At 39.0% G+C, this 14,400-nt stretch overlaps 1 protein-coding gene across 1 annotated transcript in view; it reads right to left on the reverse strand.

Annotated features, from left to right (window-relative positions):
• Positions 1-2,656: 2,656 nt before the first annotated feature.
• The window catches only part of mafa (MAF bZIP transcription factor a), a 68,765-nt gene continuing 57,021 nt past the window's right edge, over positions 2,657-14,400 (reverse strand). The window contains exon 3 of the mRNA XM_086174630.1: positions 2,657-3,788. The gene's annotated coding sequence lies outside the window, so the exon portion shown is untranslated. The remainder of the gene's footprint in view (positions 3,789-14,400) is intronic.

A 14,400-nucleotide genomic window follows, 5' to 3' on the forward strand; every position in this document is an offset into this window, starting at 1 on the left:
CAAACCATTCAACTATGTAGGGTGTTTTGCCACATTGTTCATTTCCATATTAATAAGCATTTACACAGAATGCTACAAATGTTATCATAATGTGTTTTTCTAAATGCTACCTTCTTGTTTGTGTATAGGAGAAAAATGTTAGTGAACCATTTCAACTGACAATATCCGCTGCACTTCATTCTAAAGCAGGAATAATGGCTTGCTTTAACCTGATATCACACTTTCAGTGTACAGCTGGACTCCATTACTCGGACAAGGCGAGCCACCTAGGCAAACAGAAGTATTTTACTGTAAACAGTGAAGTATTTTAGTGAATAAATTGTAAATAAAAAGAAGAACCAAGTGTCAAAAAAAGAGATGAGTGACTGTGAATAGGAGGTGGGCTGATACAGTGGGGCCCATATGAGGGAGCTAAGGGAGACGAAGGCAGTGCAGCCAATATGGGGCTAAATCTGAATCTATATAGCTCTATATCCTTCAAATCCATGCCCCCTCCTCCACCCACATATCCATCATGTTAATATACCTACAGCATGGCCAACTGGGTAATATATCTTTGACCTGTGATTACACTAACAGCTTATTGTTTGCACACTGAACAATCCCATTATGTTGACGATCTGTTTACATACAGCCGCGCAGTTTAGATTAGTATGATGCGTGCATATCTGTGTGTGTGTGTGTGTGTGTGTGTGTGTGTGTGTGTGTGTGTGTGTGTGTGTGTGTGTGTGTGTGTGTGTGTGTGTGTGTGTGTGTGTGTGTGTGTGTGTGTGCGTGCGTGCATGCGTGCTTGTGTGAGAGGGAGCAAGATCATGAATTCTTTATATGAAGGGAAGGTGTATGACCATGCATGTTTACAGTCATGTCCTGATCCCGGTCAGGGTCATTGCAAGATAAAATCACTCATGCTGCTTATTTTGGAGGCAGAACAACACAGTCATTTAGCAGCTGAATTTAAAAAAAGAAGCATATTTAACAAGAGGCTTTGTAAAAAAAAAAATTAGAATTGATTTACATTTTTTTTAAGGCTTAGGAAAGACGTGTCTCACCAAGCACCGGCATGTTTTTTGACCAACATTTTCATCCTTTCCGTTTTTCAAATCCCCTTTAATTAATCACCGCTGGGTTGTAGGTCCTAATGATTGAGTGTGATCTGCCAGAATTTGAAATAGTGGGGTTTCTGTATAAATGATCTGCTGTCTGTAAGTTTTTAACCACTTTTATTATGCTTGACTATAAGATATACCGTGAGTGAAGTTGATCAAATTCGGATTAGTTTCACTACAAGTATGAGTACGGCTAATATATGAAAATAAAGGTGAGAGTGCTGCTGCAGGAGACAGACATGTGGGTTACAGGTATTTAATCACAGGGCTGAACATCTGGTTGAGCTGAGGGCCGTGCTTATTAGCACAAAGTTAATGCCAGACAGGACATGAGGTCATGACAGCTCATGGAGCTGCATAACAGATCAACAGTTCGAGGTCAAAGGGTTTCTGATCTCTCCAAGGTGGCTGACGGTCAGAAAAGTATATTTTATGGATGGCGGCGAGAGCTCCAGTTTTGCTTCCCTTTGCTCTGCACTTGGACTTCTCTGGCAGCATGTAGACTCATTGAGATGTGCAAATCCCTTTGACACAGGATGAATAGACAGCTGCTGGCAGGATGCCCCATGCCACTTTGTGTGCTGCCATTTAATTGGAGTGCCCCAGTTTGCATTTCTCTCTCTTTTTTTCCTATCCACACTCGCTGTGGCCAGCGTCTGTCTGACCTCAATGGTGAAGTGTTGTGTCTGTTCAAAAAGCTTAAGAAACATTAGCATTGTAATGCGGCCTCCAAGGTTTGAGAAGGCCTTTCATGGCAGAAACAGGTGAGGTAAAAATATTGAGACATGTTACTAAGATGTAAAGGTGACAAAGAGCTTGCAATCTAGTACCTAGGCCTACCTGCCCATCGTCATCTATGAATAATGGTCACATTCCATCTAAAACTCAACATGCAAAGTACACCATCTGTGACTATACATAGTGAATATACTGTACAGACTGTATATACAGCAACATAGCAGCGCTGTGTATGATTGTGCATCTGTATGCATGCGCTAGTATGTGTGACTGTATTTAAGTGAATCATTTTTTGTTTGTTTGTTTGTTTTCCCCAGTGTTGCCTCCATTGGTAGCATTCAGTGCTGAGTGACACTCTCTCCCCATGAGACAAAAGACATGCAGCAGAGCAGTGCACTGTGGGGACGGGCAGAGACGTCATTGAAAGTCATGGAATCCTTGATGCAAAGCAAACACTGAGAGGTAGAGGATGCATGAAGGTGGAGGTGAGGTCTTCAAATAGCAAGTATTTTTCCTTTTGTCCATGCAAAGGTGTTTCTGTCTTCACCACCGAGGGGTAATCTTTGAGGTTGTCTGCTCACTGGCTTGGCATATTATCTGTCAGTCCATTTGGTTATCCTAATAGTCCATGGAAGACAGGGGTCAAAATGTCCTGCTGTCTACATTGCAATTAACGGTGTTCTTTTCTTGCTCAAAATCAGAGCAACATCTCCAACCATGCAAAAAACAGAACAAAAAAAAGAAAGAAAACAAAGTGACCCTCGGCAGCTGACTGCAGCTCTGTTCCAGTAGTTACCACCCTCATGTGGGCAGGAGGACAAATACTGTTGTGGGATATGAAATAAATGAAATACACTTGAGAATACTATTACTACTTCTAATGAAAATATGGCCTCAACTACCATTCATAATAATAATAATATTAATAATAATAATGAATTAAAATAGATGCTGCGTTAATTTAAAAAAAAGACAATTAGAAAATAGACTCTTGGTTGACTTGCCTACTATACCATTTTGATTTAACCGTACAGTCACCGGTTGGAAACGTATAGAAACTATGTCTAATAATCGCTGCAATAAAGTCAAAGTAAAGCTGTAGATATCGAAAAAGCCATTAATCGGGTTAACTGAAACTTAAACAATGTGATGATAACTGTGACTATGTCTTGAACTCAGCACACAAGGTAAGTTATGTTTGTTTACTTTCAAATGGATATGAGAAATATCCGCATATTGTGATGTGGGATCTATGTTAGGAGTGATAAGGGTACTTTAAACTCCGTTACATGCTGATGATTTCATTCACCTCTATTTACATGTACTAGAGTGGTTTACAAAGATGAAGTCTAAGCCATAAATGTCAAGAGAATAACAATAACAGGAAGTGTGATTTTTACAATTCAAATCATTTTAAGAAATTATGCTGAAATTATAATTACATGGTATCTGAGAAAGAAAGAATAATTCTTGCCTTACTTGGAAAAGGGTAATCGTGAGTAGTCTATCCTCGGTCATGAAGGTACATGACATTTTGAGAATGACTTGGTGTGTTTTATGTTTGGGCTGAGAATATGGTTTATTATGATCTATTTACACAAGCATGCATCAATGCAGTTCTCGCTGAGGAGAAAATAGTCCCCCGATGAATTCATCGGGTCTTTCTTGTATTGTCAACCATCTCTATAATGGGTCTCTCTGTTTTATTTTTTTAATTATTTTTCATGTTTCATACAAAAAAGGCTGGAGGTAAAATATCAGGGCGGAAAACAGCAGTAGTAAGAGGCGTCACAGACTTTCTCTGTGCAGGAGGGTTTGAGGGATTTCAGCAGGTCTTGTAGTTTAATCTTCAGTGAAGTCATTTTTGAGTGTTGTGCTTTGTAGGTGTCTCTCATACGATTCATCAGCCACTCTGATGTCATCAGTGCTCAGTCGTAAGGATACCTGTGAACAGAAGAGAACAGTCATTCAAGTCTGACTTCTGTCATGAAATCCTCAGACACTTTAAGCTTAAAATGATAATCTGTCTCTGTCATTGGATGCATTGTTCATATCTGTCTTCATGTTATTGATGCTGGTCACACACCTATAACCACAATTGCAGTGCTAAGAATTTGGGGTATTCTTCGTTCGCGGCGTATACATTTATCAAAACAAACACCTTTTCAGTAAAAGCTTTCTGGTAAAAGGAAGATCGGTGTTTCAGTCCCTGCTGAATGCTGGGATTGAGTTGCAATGTCTGAGAGCAAAATACTGGACCTGTAACAGCTTCAGATTAGCTGGATGGCATGTTGCTGAGCAGATTCGAGCTTTGGTGAATGGATGTATGTGTGTGAATGAATAAAGCAATAGTGTGAAGCACTTTCAATGCCATCAAGGTTAGAACAGTGCTTTGTAAGTAAGTCTATATAAAGTCATTTTAGCAGTTCCTGCTTAGTATTTTTTTCTCATACCTTGACTAATGCAATGCCGTCTTTACCCATCTGAGAACCAGAGCTGTAACTCAGATACTTACATGATTATATCTCTACACTTACACCACTCATCAAGAACAAACCCTCCGCCCACTCTCTCCTTGTTTTACACTGCTCACCAGTTTCTTCAATGGTCGTTGTGAAATCATAATTCTAATCACATTTTATCTTCTAGCATTTTAGTATCAAAGAAGGCATCTCAGATGAGTTAAATTGGGCCTACGAGGTGTTCTAGAGTCCAGACTCGAGAGGTTAAAAGGTGATCAATGTTTTTTTTTTTTTTTTGCAAGAAAGTCACCTTGGCTCTGGAAAAGAGGTCTCATCACTATGGGTTCTTTTCACTCTCTTTGTGTTTTATGCCTAGTCCCATTGTGCCTTTCCTCCGACAATATCACACATCAAATTACTACCTATTTAGAATAAATCTTATTTACATATATTTTGGTTGTACTTTTTTATTTTTACTTTTTTGAACACTTGTGTAACCCAGATTTACATCACATATTCTCTTTAATGAGGTTTTATATGCCGGACTTTTATCGTCGTCTCTTATTTTCTTGTTCTTTCAAAAGCGTGTTGAACTCCTGGCTTCGAAAACCACTACTCAAATAAATTATTGTTATTGGAAGAGTGACTCATTGTGTGTCAGTCACAGTATTTTGGGTGAGGGGAGGGCTCCGCTGTCAGTGATGGCAGTGTGAAAACAAAGAAGGAGTGACCACCCTGTGAGTGTACATGGCGAGCCCACTTGGCCAAGATTCAGAGTGACAGTGGCGTCAGCATGGGGGTGACTCTTTAATCAGCTTTAATTAAGGCCAAAGAGAGACAAGCAAATTCCCTAACAGCAGCGAGTCTCCACTGTGTCTCCATACCTTTATGTTATTGAAAAACACAAACATACTTTTGGTTTTGCTTTCTTCTGCAGTGCAAGAAGCAAAACAAAACCAAACAAAAAAAAAAAGTTTGATGAGGCCTAACTGCAGCTTCTGCAACCGGCGTAGATGATTCATATTGCCAGAAGGAGCGCTTTGTGGGTGGGCCATTAGCCACACAGGCAACAGTGAAATCCAGCTTCTATCTACAAGAGATCCAATTACATGACTTGACTGTAAAGGTGCCTTCACTGTCCAAACTGTAAATCATCGTAAACAATACAAGTATTGAGATTGCATTATATACTACTCTAGCACTTTGAACACTTGCAACACTGAAAGATCTTCTGATTTGCATTAGATTTAATATGTTCCCATTGACAAGCACACACACACTCCAATTGAAGAAGTTAACATAGATACATAGATCCAGTGTTGTGAGGATAAAAAAAAAGTTCGCTCAATGAATGATTGTATTATTATTAATAGCATTGGTGTCTTCTCATCAAATTCCTCATCATTTTTTTTTTTTTTTTTTTTTTTTTTACCAACAACTGAAAGATTTTGGTCTTTGTGTCATCCACCTTTTGCACGTTAGAAGGCCGTCTTCCCTGAGCTCATATCCTCACCACTGAGATCCCAGCCATTTCCCCGGGGCATGCTACATCCACTCTCTGAAAACAGCAACAGTCAAGCCATTCAAGATTGAATGTGGTCCCAGGGTGTGTGATAACGGAGTATGTGATGGGAATGCAGGGCCATTTGGACCTGCAAAGCCAGGTGTTAGCACTTCAGTTCACTGCCTCATCAATAATTGACAGAGGCAAACCAATCAGAACAATTTGCTCCCCACAGCGAAGTGCTGGAGCAGCCTAACACCAGTGAATCATTAATGAGGCAATTATCTGAAATGGTTAGACGGTTAGCCCTCACTGGCCGCGCTACTGCGGACGGTTTCCTTATACAGAAGTTGCACGTGATTGAGTGGTGTATGGCGGGCCGGCAGAAACTGGGGGGAGATATAGAGTTGACTTACACAATACCACTTAAAGACCGAGCTGAGCCTCCTTGAGATTGGACTGTAAGTTGTCTTGGCGATGCCAGCTCTCCATCTGTTGACCACAGTTTAGAGTGCCAATAATGGGAACAAACCCAATTGGCTATTACCATGGGAGATTGACCTTTATTGGTTGTTACCATTGCCCCTACCAACAGAAGCCCCGTGTCCCGGGTGATTCAAGTGTGGGAGAGCCTTTATGGACATGGATAAAATCAACCTTAGTGACATCACTCAAACATGGGGGAAGCAACAACAACAATAACAGCAGAGATGGAGTTTGCCTTTGAAGAGCAGAGATCCTGGATTGTTGTTTGAGAGGAAAATCAAAGCCTCAAGGGAGCTGCTCACAAAGCTTCATCGACTGGCCATATTGGAACCATTTCATAGTTTATCGATGCCCCTCCGCCTGCTTTCTCAGCCCTGGGTCCAGCACTGGCTCAATTAAACCAGCAACCTTGATCTTATATACCGCATGGATTATTCACAAACACTACAATAGTCTTTTGCACATTTTTAGCAAAAAAAGTATTCTTTCCAGAATCTGTTTCTTAATGCCAAATGAGACCAAAATGTTTTTGTTTTGTCCTTCACTCATGTACAAACTAATCTTTCATCCCCATATTTTGCATTTAAAATAACTTCTTGACGTAGAGAATGATGAAGCAAGAAAAGGTCATGCAGCAGGGAAAAACTCCCAAGATTTCATTACAGATTTGGAAATGTTCAGTGGAGAAATTTGAATTTGAAATCATTGACTAAAAATCAAATTTAAGCCAAATTTAATTCAACTGCTTTAAAAAGTTTCATGTTAGAATTTAGTTGAGATTGGAGAAGAGGTCCATGGTATTCATAGATAGGTAATGAATAAAATAGAAAAAATGAAAAAGCAACATTATATGTATTTAAAAATAACTATTTAGACTACAAAGAAATCTTATTTTGTCTTAAGATGCCATATCCCACTCACAGCAATCCAGTAAAAATAATCGCGACAAACTCTTTTTAAATGTAAAAAAAAATGAAATAAAAAGACAAACTACATTTAGACACTGTAAAATCTATGTGTACCCTGATTTTTGTATTGAATATGAAAAAAAAAAAAAGTTCCAATGAAATGCAACTTACTTTTTACTAAGTGCCAATTAAAAATGGCTTTGATAAATAATCTCAGCTAGAAAAATGTCATTGTTCTTCTGCCATTCTATGGTCAGGTACCTAATGCCTTCAGGGACTGATGTTTGTCGGCCTTTTAATCGAGTGAAGAGTTTTGATAACCACTTTTTTGTGTGTCATCACAAGAACTAATTGATTAGCGGGTGGGTCAGTCTGCATTGCTGATATTGACACTTGCAAAGATGCGGACAGCGAGTCCGTGTTTAATGATCGCTATCCGGTTTTATAGCCCTCTCAGGATGCCATCAGGAAAACAGGAAATTTGCAATATGACTTTAGAGAGTCATAAGCCTGGCACCTATGTGTTTTGAGATTAACATGTAATTAAGATAGTAAATCAATATTTATTAAACACTAATACTTTGTGGTCAGGTCAAATAAATGAGACTGAGCCCAGAGTGTTTTTCTTGTTCAGATAAGTACTTTACATCATTGTAGTAGAGAGGTAGAGATCTCACCCCACTCAAAGACCCCCTTCCTATTTTCAACCACACGTTTTGAATGAGGAATCTAGAGTTTTTCATCACTCACCACAGCTTCCTCACAGTTGTGCTTTTAAGGCTCTTTTGCTTACAGTAGTTATCGGCGAGACATGCCTTCTAGAGACACTTCTGACAGTGAAATGGCTGCACTTTCTTTACTTTCCAGTCGTGAAAACAGAAATAGAGAAGATGTTAAAAGCATAATTGTCTTCTCCTTTTACTGTTTAAAAATTGCTTGACGAATGAATGGCTGAAGCAAACAGTGGTTGGCCTCAATTATGTATTGAAAATAAAGTTATGAGCTAGTGGCTGAATTATTGATGCTGGCACCGGTGTCAGTGCCTTTTTGCTGATGCTTCATTTTGTATTGATAATTTTTCAACTAAAAAGCCCATGAAGTCTTGATCTGTGAACGATGGAAAAACACACCAAGCATATTGGAAATGTAATGCAATATTACTGGACATTGAAAACAGCTAACATAAGGTTGAATAATGTAATGGAAAAATAAAAAGCAATAATAAAAAACCTTCTCAAATGTTCCTCGGCATTTATACAACTTAATGCCAAGCAGTATATTACAAGAAACAATTAATGTTTACATTTACTTATTTATTCATTCATTCATTCAGGTATAAAATGTTTTTCAAAACCTCAATATTTATATATTTATCTAACGATTTATTGAGGCGTGTGTGTGTGCATGTGTGTGTGTGTGTGTACGTGTACGTGTGCGTGTGTGTGTGTGTGTGTGTGTGTGTGTGTGTGTGTGTGTGTGTGTGTGTCCACAAGTTAGTGCATGAAAGAGAGAGAGAGAGAGAAACAGAAGGCATAGAAACTGCAGAGTGCCTCAGTCTTGGGACTTTCCCATATCGTTGACACACTTCCTGAGATGCAAATGCTTGTGGTTCGTCTGCTGATGGCCTCCCGCTATCCTACTTGACTCACTCACTGAGTCTGTTTTAATCAACCAGGCATGCTCACAGACATAAAAACACACATGCCGATAAGAACCATCATGTACATGTCATGGGAAAAATTGTAAAAGAAGTTTTGGAAAGTTTGAGATATGTTAGAAAATATAGCTTACTCTGATAACATTCTTTAATGCACAATTTCAAGTGCCTGCAAATAAGGAACTTTCTTTTTCTCTAAATCAACCTTTCTGAATTGCTTGGAAACAACATACAGTGGGGAACAATATGAAGTACAAAAAATAAAAGAAATACACAAACACAAAGTTAATTTAATCTTCATTTGCAGAGTGAAAAAAAGAAATACAAAAATGTGTATGAAGAATTTCCGGATGGCATCAAATGGCAGATTTTTTTGAAAACAATAGACTGTTGGTGTATAAATCCTTTTTTATGCAAAACAAGAAGGGATGCTTAACCACTCAATACATCAGTTAATAATGATAAGCGTGTTCATTAATATTTTTGTGCATGGCACGTTGATGATTAAATTGTTTCACACATTTTGTGTGTTCCTGTTAAAGCACACAAGTGTATCATCGTCTGAGTAACTGCAGAGATAAACAGAGGGATGTTTCAGATGCTCTGCTACGTATTCTCTGTATGGAAGACATGAAACGCTTTGTCATTTTAAAATCACTTAGTTTTGCGGCTCCATGGAGTGGTGCACAGTGACCTGCTTGACTGTCTCTCTGTTAGGCATCATTGTCTAACTTTCCCACCCAGCTTCCATCAATTGGTAAAAACTGTCCCACTGTGCAGACACTCCACAACTGATCATTTATAGGTAGTGATAAAACTATTTATCACTTTCTGGTGCTAAGTGTAAATTTCCTCTCACTATTTGTGGTGGGATATGAAAAAGTATGGATTTTTAGAAATTTATTTCCATTCTCTCATGCCGTTCACCGCGGTGTATTTACTGTCACAAAGGCTCAGTGTAGATGCTAGTTACCAAGGCAGATCAGACTTTGCACATCTGCAAATTTAGGATAAGCACAGGAGGGATATATATATATATATATGTGTGTGTGTGTGTGTGTGTGTGTGTGTGTGTATATATATATATAAATATAGTTGAAGAATATATATAAATACATACATAAGTAAATCAATCAATAATTGGAAAAATACATACATTAATGAATACAATGAATAAACAAAAAAAATAAGGTAGTTTAAATTGAAGGAACACACACCTTTGTTCCACTGAATAGCATTACTTATACCATTACAGGACATTGCTGCTGTTAAAACGAAATTCCCCCACATTGATACTAATAAAGATCTTATCTTGTTTTCTCTCAAACTTTATACTCTTATACTTTTTAAACAGTTTTTATGTTAAAAGGAGATTAATGTTTTACTCTAAGGCTGTAATTTATTCAAGCTCTCTGATACACAGTAGCTTGTTAGTTTTTTCTCTGACTTTACATGCATTTTGTGGTGTGATTCAGATTATTACAAAGGAAAAAAAAATCTGAAGTTAATTATATGAACCATTATAATATCAAATATAATATTACCTGAAACACATTCAACTTTTCACATTTATATCAGGCTTCAAAATGACCAAAGGTCATTATCCAAGCGTCTTGCGCTTGCCCAAACCTCTCTGCCCCATGTATAGTAGGCTGTATATGTGCACGTATTTCTTCTCTGTGTCACTTTCACACTGTTCCAAAGCAACTGCTTACACGTCTTTCATCTCAATAATGGAGACGCCATTACTTGAATTTCCAATAATAGATGGATGTCATATTTAACTGGCAGTCAGACTCATGGCAGACACTACTAACCTTTACACACTTTCCACCACAACATGTTTTCACCTCATTTGTGAGGTGTGAGATGTGTGCTGTTAGAGAGCAGCCTATTCTCTTTCCTTCAGGGTCCCATAATGTTAGCCTGTGGAGGAGCCATGGAGATCAATACCCATCAGACTCCTAAAATAAACACATTTATCAAACTCTGATATGTACATATTATACGATGATACTACAGCGTGTTACATCTGATAGGAGTCAGAGATACTCAGGATCAGTGTACAGAATAGCGCAATACTTAGTTGACCCTTTCGTACTTTTTTTGATGTAACATTAGTTTTTCAATGCCAGTTTGCTGAGCGGGGCTGTAAAAGTAGGGGCAGGCTGCTGACAATGTGCTATTTTTTTCCGAAACATTCTGGTCATGGTGGGAGGCATTGCACATATTTTACCGGGGCAATAAGGAGGTGAGGCGGCTGTTAAGTGGTACGTGTGAACTATGTTAGTGGTTGTTTTAGGGCTGAAGGTGCAAACGGCCTGCTTTGTATTGAGTGTGGTCCACCTAGCAGGTCATAGACTCCGAGTGGCAACGGCTTTGAGATCAGTGAGTCACGACTGTAAATATTGTTTTAATATATTGTATTTTCTCAAGGCCATGCCTTTAAATTCTTACAGATTCCCTGATTGTAACTGTCAATGAGCCTGTGCGTTGAATCAGTGGGTTATGGTTATATGCCCTTTATACGGTAAAATAAATTTGTCTGCAGGTAATTCTGCAATATAGGTTGTTACTTTAAAATGGCAATAACCTTTGTAATGAAAGGAATTATTAAAAAAAATGTCACTCAATGGTGCTTAGGATTACCAATTTGTGCTGCAGTCAATCTCTAACTATACTGTTTTTGCAAAAATGGTCACATAACACTCATATTGTTAGTTTCTATGGGTTTGAGTAAGACGATGACAGTTTTTATTGCTCTCTCTGGCAAGAAAGAACAATGCTCGCCTGTGTTCTCCATCTCCAGCAGTGCAGCAAGCTCTCTGGGATTTCAAATTTCATCTGAGGAAAATGTTCCTTATGTTCTCCCTCTGCTGCAGATAAAGAACAGGCGTTTGAGTAATTATGGTGCATTATCGCCAAGGAACATTTCATTGCTACATTTTAAACTGTGTAGTGAGCAGTGACAAACGAACGACCATTTTAATTTCTATCAGGAGGAAAAACACATGGCTGAAGCCAATGAAGTCAGCTTTCTCATTCTGCCACTGACTGAGACCATCTGGACCAAATAAAGTTTTTCCCTTTGAATCAACAGCTGTTGGAAATTACATCCGTCTCCACTATATGGCAGTCTCTTTCTGCCTTTTAAAATCAACCTGGTTTGTTTTACAGCTTTAGTTTTAGTCCCAATTTTGATCAGTGCTCACAGAACAAAACAAAACAAATTAAAACAAGACTTCCACGATGCACCTGCTTCCTCCACTCGGCATCCCTCTGAATCCACAGCGTGTGCCTCTGCCTCGCGTTCCCCTCCCTAACATCGCCCTCCCTGCGGCGGATATCGAAGGGTTGACCGTGTCAGTCAATCTGTCAGCGGCTGACAGTTTTACAACACGTGCACTATACTGATGGGCACCGTCACTCAGCTGCAACCGCCCTCCTTGCTGAATTTAAAAGACGAGCAAGAGCGTAAGTTAGGGTCGGACGGATGAAAGTCGGTTTAGTAAAAAATAACGGTTTGTGTTAGAGGGAGATGTGCAGTGGGGGCGGGGGATGGGGAGGGGCGTGGTGCTCGCTTGATCTTGGTTAAAATCTATAAATGTGCGACAGGTTTGCTTTTTTTTTTTCTTCTTTCGACACTGTCATACGGTTTTGAAATCAGAGGTAGATTTTCCCTCCGCTGTGAAAATGGAATCGCTGTGGTTTTCTCTTTCCACTGGACAAGTTGTATTTGTTCCACCCGGCTGGCAGATATGACTTTTAACATTTTTATCTTGGCCTGGACTGTCTCTATGTTTCCAAGTTACTCTTTGACGGTAATTAATTTGAACACCATCTTGAATAATCTTTATTTCAAGCTATTTCTGAAAGAGCTATCGCTCTCTTCTACTCTGTTGAAAAAATATATGTTTGGAAATATAATTCTGTGTTCAATCCAGGTATCTTAACGCAAACTGAAAACATGACAGAACATGAAAACCGTGTGAAAGAGTTAAATGCTGTTCAGCTGTCACATTTGTAAAGACACAGCTGTTTTATACTAATCCAATGAAGCTTAAAATAATTCAACCAACATATTTACATTTTTACATTATTGATGGACTTTTCTACACTTCACTATTTCGAGAAAGTCTGGAGCAAGAATCAGAATCAAGATTCCATTACCAAGAAGAATCAAAATTATTAATTGTCATTGTGCAGGCACAGTGAAATTTTGCGACGAGAGCTCCCGGCTCAGAGAATCTACAGGTTTTTCATAAAAATAAATAGACAGACGCATACAAAATTGTTTTAATAACTTTTTGACCAAGTGTATAATTTTAAGGATGTTTGTATGGCTTTAAGATCATGTTATAGCAAATAAAATAAGTCAGGCAGGCATTCATTTGTGTTTATTTATTATTCTGTTTCAGTGATAGAAAATATCAAAAACGTTTATGTGACCTAATTGGTGAATTCTCCAACCTATTATATCATGCAATTAAATTAATGCACATTTTATGGAATTTGGCATTGAGTCAACTTTAACAAATGCTTCAAAAAGGTGATTAAAACATGCTCTGCTGACAAAAAAGGAAGGAACTGTAATTCTGTGCCGAACACTTAAACATAATTTACTACATTTTGATCTGTGACATTTTGAAATTAATTAATTTTAGAAAGCCTCCTGTTCGTGATGGTCTCTAAGTGAGTTTGACATTTGACGGCAGTGTTGATTAATTAAAAGAAGCCAAGCTATAAATTGAAATACAGCAGTCATTCTGGAGGCTCCGGGGAGGGAAGTCCCAAGCACCTTCCCAGAAGACGGAAGGCAAAAGAGGAGTGAGGGAAACAAGACAGTCTGTTGCTCTGTTTACAGGGAATTGCAACAGAATCATCCTGCCACCCTGCGCGGTCACATGGGAGCCGGGCTCCCGAAAACATGTGCTTAATGACTCGATTTATTCACCCTGTCACTGACTCTTCATCTTTTTCTCTGTTTCCCCTAATGGTATTGCCCATATGCGCCTCTGGTTTCCACTTCCCATTGGTATATTGAAATTATTGGCAAAGAGTTCAGGCTGGTTATATAAAATCACATAAAAGCAGCGATGAGGTAGAAAACATAATGCGTGAAATGAAACGTGCATTCCTCAAAAGTCCACTTCAGTGTCACTCCCCCCCAGTAATGTGGTCAAAAATGAATCTGTCCTTTTTCGGTGCAGTGCCGCGATGCATGTCAGTGACATCAGGGCTAACATCGCTCCAGCATCGATCAGACGGTAGCTCTGGAAGGTCTCTCAAAAGCCTTTTTCTTAAATCTATGCTGACAGGCGATGACATGATGGAGACGGGGCTGTTGAATTGATTGTGTCCTCTCCTTTCAGTTGCCCCTTCAAACTCCCACTTCCCTCAGTCCCTCTCTTTTCCCTCGCCTCTTTGTCCCATCACTCTCTGGCTTCTCTGCTCCTCCAACCACGCGCACACACTCATACACACACCACACACACACAGACACACACGCACCTTTTTTTCCCCCCTCTTTCTCAACTCA

Source organism: Fistularia commersonii, chromosome 27 (genome assembly GCF_037954325.1).
Source record: "Fistularia commersonii isolate RoL2024-O1a breed Wild chromosome 27, RoL_Fcom_v1.0, whole genome shotgun sequence".
NCBI classification, from domain to species: domain Eukaryota; kingdom Metazoa; phylum Chordata; class Actinopteri; order Syngnathiformes; family Fistulariidae; genus Fistularia; species Fistularia commersonii.